The following is a 6529-nucleotide window of genomic DNA, read 5'->3' as shown; positions in this document are numbered from 1 at the left end:
GATTCTTGTAAAATGAAAGGTTCTACGATGAAATAGGAGGAGAAAATTAACGAGGGGGGGAGATGGATTGTGTTAGATTCAATTTTGGTGGACACAACATGATTTGGATATGGATTTAGTGTGTAGGACCGAGTTGGATTCAGATTTGGAAGACGGTTCTAGGTTTGACCCGGTTCCAAACCATTTTAAGTCCTATTTACGAAGCGAAAGAATATTAATTTCCATAAATATGCATTGTGCCAGGTATGTAATAACTTGTCCTTTCTTGAAAAATAGGTTTTGGAATAAAGGTGTGAAATATTGGTTATATTTTGCAAAGGAAATGCTTGATTGCTTGCTTTAGACATTGGGTTCAACACTTAGTTGACTTAGCAGTGCATGGAGAATCGTTGATTTTCTAACTTGTATTTAAAGGAAATAAATCTATGATTATCTATGTATTGTCAGATAAACAAAATGTTGAACCCAGTGTCCAACGCAGGCAATGTAGCACGACTCATTTTGCAAACATACCCATCTGAGTGAAGATAGAATGTGAAACATGATCGATCCAAGCCAAACCCTTTTGAGCATAGTTAACAATTCGATGCAGAGGCAAAAAGTTGTTACGAGATTTATTCAAGTATGATTCGGAATATACATTTGACAACTCGTTTTAAAATTCGTTTAATAAGTGGGAGAACAACAACCATGCGTTGCAAGAATGGTTCAGATATAATTTGAATTCAATACCTTAGAAAACTTGAAAACAAAAAAAACCAACGACAACAAAGCGTGTGTATATATATAATACTCATATCTACATGTTTAGAGAACTCTCCTACCTTTTTAGGATTTATTATTTTTGTACTTTTGTTTTTTTAAGGTGCCACCATTAGCCTTCATCTCTGATCTCATCATATTGTACATTAAGAAATTTTGATACTTTTATGCATATTTATCAAACGTTTAAACCTTGTTACAAATAAAAAACACTTAGATACTTCTACTCATATTAATAAAAACGTGGACATTTTTACACATTTATTTGACATTTTAATTCTTATTCTAAAATTACCAATAATAAATTTAAACTAAGAACATAGTAATTTTTTATGATTAATTGTACTATTAATAAAAATATTTATAATGTAAATCACATACTCTCTTGTTTAATTGACTTATCAAGATTATTGTTAAAAAAATCTAGGGAGGGAAGGAAGAAGAGATAACGTTAATATTCGATAATAAACAATGATTAGCGATTGTCTAATGGTGAATTTTTTAAGTGTAAAGAGCGAATAGCGAGGATTAATTTATGTTGTTTTACCTCTATTTGCTCAAAGTATTTTTGATTTTTTAAGTCAGAAAAAGAATAAATCGAGAATAATTCAAAACAAGGTCAAAAAATCAAATATTTTTACAAGGAGTTGAATTAGATGAATTTTTTAATCATTTCTTGTATCATTTGAAAAATTCGTAAATTATTTAAAGAACTACTAACTTTGCTTTCGAGGCATGTTGGACGTTTTTTTTTTTTTTTTTTTTTTTTTTGTGATTGTCTAGAAACAAAATAATTTTCCACAATTAATATGCATTTAGAAATCGAATTTTTTAGGGAAAAAATATCATTTTCACACGCCTTTTGTTACTCTGAAGATCTTCAAATATTTATTGTGGTAAAATGATTTCCTTAAAAGGCAATTCAATTAATTTGATAAAAATATTCCTGCACCAGCCGGGAATCGAACCCGGGTCTGTACCGTGGCAGGGTACTATTCTACCACTAGACCACTGGTGCTATCGTTGGTGAATTGAAACGGTTCTAAGAATAAAAACAACGAATTTTGTTAAGACTGTTAAGATTAAGAGAATGCTTGTGCATTGGTGATTTGTGAACTATGTAGGACTGAACTTTGGATTCAATGATTTAAGAATGGTGGCATACAAACGAATTGGCTAGTGAAGAAGACATGAACACCTTCCTTATATAATAGTTATTAATCGGCAAGATTCGTTCAATTGAAGCAGAAATTTTGACATAACGCTTTGATGATGATGTAAAGATCAAAGGTATAGGTGAGGCAAAAAACCTTCATTTAATTTGATTTTGGACATAAAACACCATTTTTTTCTCCAATTGATCACACTGCAACCTTTTAGAGCCCAGTGTATGATCACTTTCTGTTATTGACCAATATTGGTCATAAAACAGATTGCTTCCCAATTTTTTTATGACATCGATTCTAATATTTTTTTGATTATCGTGGGTGGATACCCTTCGGGTGAGAGTGAGACTAATCCCATGATCACGCGCACCATCCCCTCGGAAGTTGAGGTGAGAGAGTCAACTGGACCCTTGAGGGTGGCCTCAAGGAATACATTGCTTCATGGGCTTTCAAACACTTGACCTACTCTTCACGAGGATCTTATTAAGGCTCGGCTTGCCACTAGGCCAACCCATTGGGTTACACTGATTCTAACATAATACCACTTCATAACGCTTCCAGTATAACTAAGTGATGAACCAGTTGGTTCCTGCACAATAAATTCTCGTCCATACTAAGTCCTTAAACTTGACTGTCCACATCTTACACCACAACCCCTTCGAAAAATAATTTTTCAACCATTATATCGAGCCTCTAAGATATGCAACCTTCCCCTCGTCTTTCCTAGGGGTGGCCTAAAATTTTGCACACACACTCAGAAAGAGAGAGAGAGAGAGAGTTGCTACATGAGACATCCCCATCACTAACAGAGCAACTTTCCCTCATGTACAAGCAAATATAATTTTTTGACTAATTAAAAAAAAAAATGTATTAAAGAAAACTGGTTGAGATAACCAGCACAGTATAAAAACGGAATGAAAGGAGTTCCCCCAACATACGGGAACCACTCCCACAACAGCAAAACTAAACAGCCGCCCGTTAAGTTACACACCCTTGTACGAGCAAATATATTTACAAACATAATAGATGAACCTCACTTGTTAATCACTAAAGCTAACAATAGCCCCAAAACTAAGTTAACAAATTCAATGCTGAGTAAACTTAGTGTACGAGAATTCCAACTATTGAAATTAAGTTTCACCACTCTTTAGACAAAAACAAAATGGCAGAAGACTGGTTATCTAAGTAGTGCAGATTAAACTGATCTTCTGAATCAACAAAGTACATAATCAAATGTAGCATCAGCTTCTACTTGAACTCATGATGATATTAGAGAGACCCAAGTGTCTGAACAAGCCTCAAAGAAATGGAACCCAGGTATATAGCTATAAGCCCTATGCCCAAGAACCTATCAAGCTTCATGTTTCTGGATGGTAAAACCACAAGAGCCCAAAGCAACCCACCCACCAAGAAGGCCAATGTCTCAAATAAATATGGGTCCTTAGGGATCACAAGATTAGATGGGTACACATACCAAGATGAGACAATAAAAGACAAGCCCAAGCCTACCAAAATGTTGAAGATGGGCCCCGCATAGCATCCCGAGAATGCTATCTGGGTCCCGTCAGACCCACCTTTCACTGCCGTTGCAGCATTGGTTATCAGATCCCCAAGGGAGTTGCCCCAAGCAAGCACAGTCAGCCCTAGAATTGAAGGGTTTATGCCAAGTATAGTCCCAAGTGAAACCAACAAGGCAACCAATTCCTGAGCTATAATATAACTCCAAGTCACACTCATCACAAACCCTCCTGCAAGCCAAGGGAACAAGAACTTCTTTGGTGGGGCAGATCTCTCAGTAGACACAAATGCAAGAATCCCAAATACAACACCCATTAGTCCTCCAATGACATAAATGATTACTTTAGCTTTAGAACTGATGTTGTCCATTGCGGAATTACACAGAGACGCTAAGAGAACTGGTGCTAATGTAACCGAAGCAATTGCAAATGGCTTAGACCATGTCTTATCACAAACAAAAGGAATTGTCAATCTCCTTGGCAAGTAAAGGGGCAGCTCTAGAAAGTAAAGAAACCTGCCAAAGAAAACTGATGAGCTTAAACTAAAACAACTTGTACCAACTTCTCCATGTCCACTAGTTTCAAGAGTTTCTCTCTCTATAGTAATGATTTCCTCCTTTTCACTACTAAGCAAAATTGGTATACTAAGTTCACTTACACAATTCGAATCAAGGCCGATTGCATCATTTTCCATATTCTTCTTCCAATATGAATGTGATATGTAGACACCAAGCACATAAACGAAATACAGAGAAGAGAAACCAATTGCACCCCAGAAGTTGACCTCCCCGGTGATCAAAACCAAAAGTACAGCAAAAAGTCCAATAAAGACGAAGCAAACGTCTCTAATGAAGTCAAATTTGTCGACAGATATCCGATGTGGGCTCATGAAAATGCTTACGACTCCAACGACGACACATGAGATAAAGAAAGCACCTCCGAGGACACTACTAATGCCGACACCACTCGTCCCCCTTCCCATAAAGGAGACAAGGCTGCCAAACACATCGTTTGCACCGTTGCCGAGGGAAAGAAGTGTGATCCCAGCAATAGTAGGAGAGAGATTCAAGAATCTTGATAAGTTCTCAAGTGAAGAACAAAAGTACACAGAAGCTGTGTTCCCCAATAGATAGAACAACACAAGAAGCCAAAGGAAGATAAGGAAATAGCCCCAAACAGGGCTACTCCCACAGACACAATAGAAGAAGTAAAGATAGGGAATATAACCATTCGACTCACATGGGTTTTGGGATTTAAGGTACAAGCACTTGGATTTGTAATCTTCTAATCTCTGTAACCCTTTGCAACCTTCTTGAGTGTTTCCATTGAAAGGTTGAGATTGATTTAAAACAAGAGACTCTGAAGAATAGAAATGGGTTTTAATGAGGAAAGAAAAGAGTAATAAAAAGGAGACATTTAGAAAGATGAGATATGACTTGGATTGAGATATAGAAACCACAGTAGCCATTGAAGAACTTCTTTCAATTCTCCTTTTTAACCCTAGAAATGTAACCAAACCATGATTCAAAGAAATGGGTGTTTGAAAATTTGATTACAAATCAAATCTAAACATGCTTTTCTAGCAAAAGTTGAAGAAAACCCAATGAGAAATGGTTCACAAATTGAAGAAAACTCACCTTTTTCATTTGTTAGAGAATGGGTTTCATCGGTGTAGTTCTGCTTCTGGTCACTTAAGGGTTAAGTTTTGGGAGTTTAGAGAGAAACCATTGAACACTTCACCGAGACAAGGTGGACAAACTTTATTTATAAATTATTTAATTGGGGTCGGTTGAGGATTCGATTTAGACTTCGTACTATTTGTACACGTGTCATTTTGGTTCCACACTCGTGGGTATTAGTACACGTGCCAGTTGGTAAACTGTCCTTCTCTTATCGGAATATCTTTATCAAATTTGAACTTTTGACTTCAAGAGTACTCAAAGTTTTACTAAAGTGCCCTCATTATTTGGATTACTTTGTCCTCTTGTAACTTATGTTCGACAATACGATAAGATATCGGTTGGATCATCGTGGTCACAATAGTCCACTTTCGTTTATGATTGGAAAGATCACGTGAGGTGGGACCCAATAATGACAAGGTCTAGATTGCTAGCATATCATGACCGTTTTATGTTTAAAAAAAATATCTGATTTAAATATGTATATATTTGTTGGTTGGTCATGTCAGATCATATTAAAGTATACCAATTAGGATATTTTATACTCGGAAGCAATCTTCATGCAAGAATTTTGATCGGATTTAAGTTTTTTTTTTTTGGGTTACGTGTAAGATCATATCAAAGTACATCATTTATGATATTTTATAAATTGCTGATTTTTTATCTCAAGCCGACATAATAACTTAAAAACTCATTAACATGACATGTGTAAGAATCCTAGATTTTTCCTTGGGATATACAATTACACATGTTTATGGAGATGTACATTTGTGTATCCCAAGGAAAAAAACTACAGAGCTTGCACATGTCATGTCAGTGAGTTTTTTCTAATTATTTAATCAAAGTTGAATTATAAAATCATTACACTATTTAATATTTGACTAATGATACTTGAACTCAACCTAACAGCGAGACTCAAAAATTCAATGACGTGTCATGTACAAAGAATCGTAGATTCTTGAGATACACAATTGCATATGTCAGGTCGATTGTGTATTGTGAGGGACAAAATTTACAATTCTTTACCAATGACACATTAGTGAGTTTTTGAGTCATGCTATCAGGTTGAGTTAAAAAATTAGCACTTTTTGTATTTTTTAAGCATTGACAATTAGAATCTTCATGTTAGAATTTAACTTAGAGTTGCAATTGTCTGACTCAATTTTTTTCACATGGCAATAGCATATAACCATTGATCATTTTCTTCAGGATGTCAGTAGAGTGGAGATTGAGTGAAAAAAAAAAAAAAATTCGAGTTAGAAAATCATTAGCCTTTAGATTCTATTTTATAGCTAGTTTGGTTGATGTCATATTTATAAATACCCTATTATTTGTAAAATAATCATCTAAAAATCTTCGATAAAGCTTAAATTCTATTGATAGTACAATCTTTTTTACCTCAACT

General features: G+C 35.2%; 1 non-coding gene and 1 pseudogene across 1 annotated transcript; both read right to left on the bottom strand.

Moving 5' to 3' along the window:
• Nucleotides 1-1709: 1709 nt before the first annotated feature.
• TRNAG-GCC (transfer RNA glycine (anticodon GCC)) lies at nucleotides 1710-1780 on the bottom strand. Its single transcript has one exon. It is a non-coding gene; the product is annotated as a tRNA-Gly (tRNA).
• A 1255-nt stretch (nucleotides 1781-3035) lies between these two features.
• LOC147385352 (cation/calcium exchanger 2 pseudogene) lies at nucleotides 3036-5198 on the bottom strand (annotated as a pseudogene).
• Nucleotides 5199-6529: the final 1331 nt, after the last annotated feature.

The sequence above is a fragment of the Akebia trifoliata genome, chromosome 14 (genome assembly GCF_017979445.1).
Source record: "Akebia trifoliata isolate Shusen 1 chromosome 14, ASM1797944v1, whole genome shotgun sequence".
Taxonomy (NCBI): domain Eukaryota; kingdom Viridiplantae; phylum Streptophyta; class Magnoliopsida; order Ranunculales; family Lardizabalaceae; genus Akebia; species Akebia trifoliata.
This window is presented reverse-complemented; position numbering and strand designations above follow the sequence as displayed.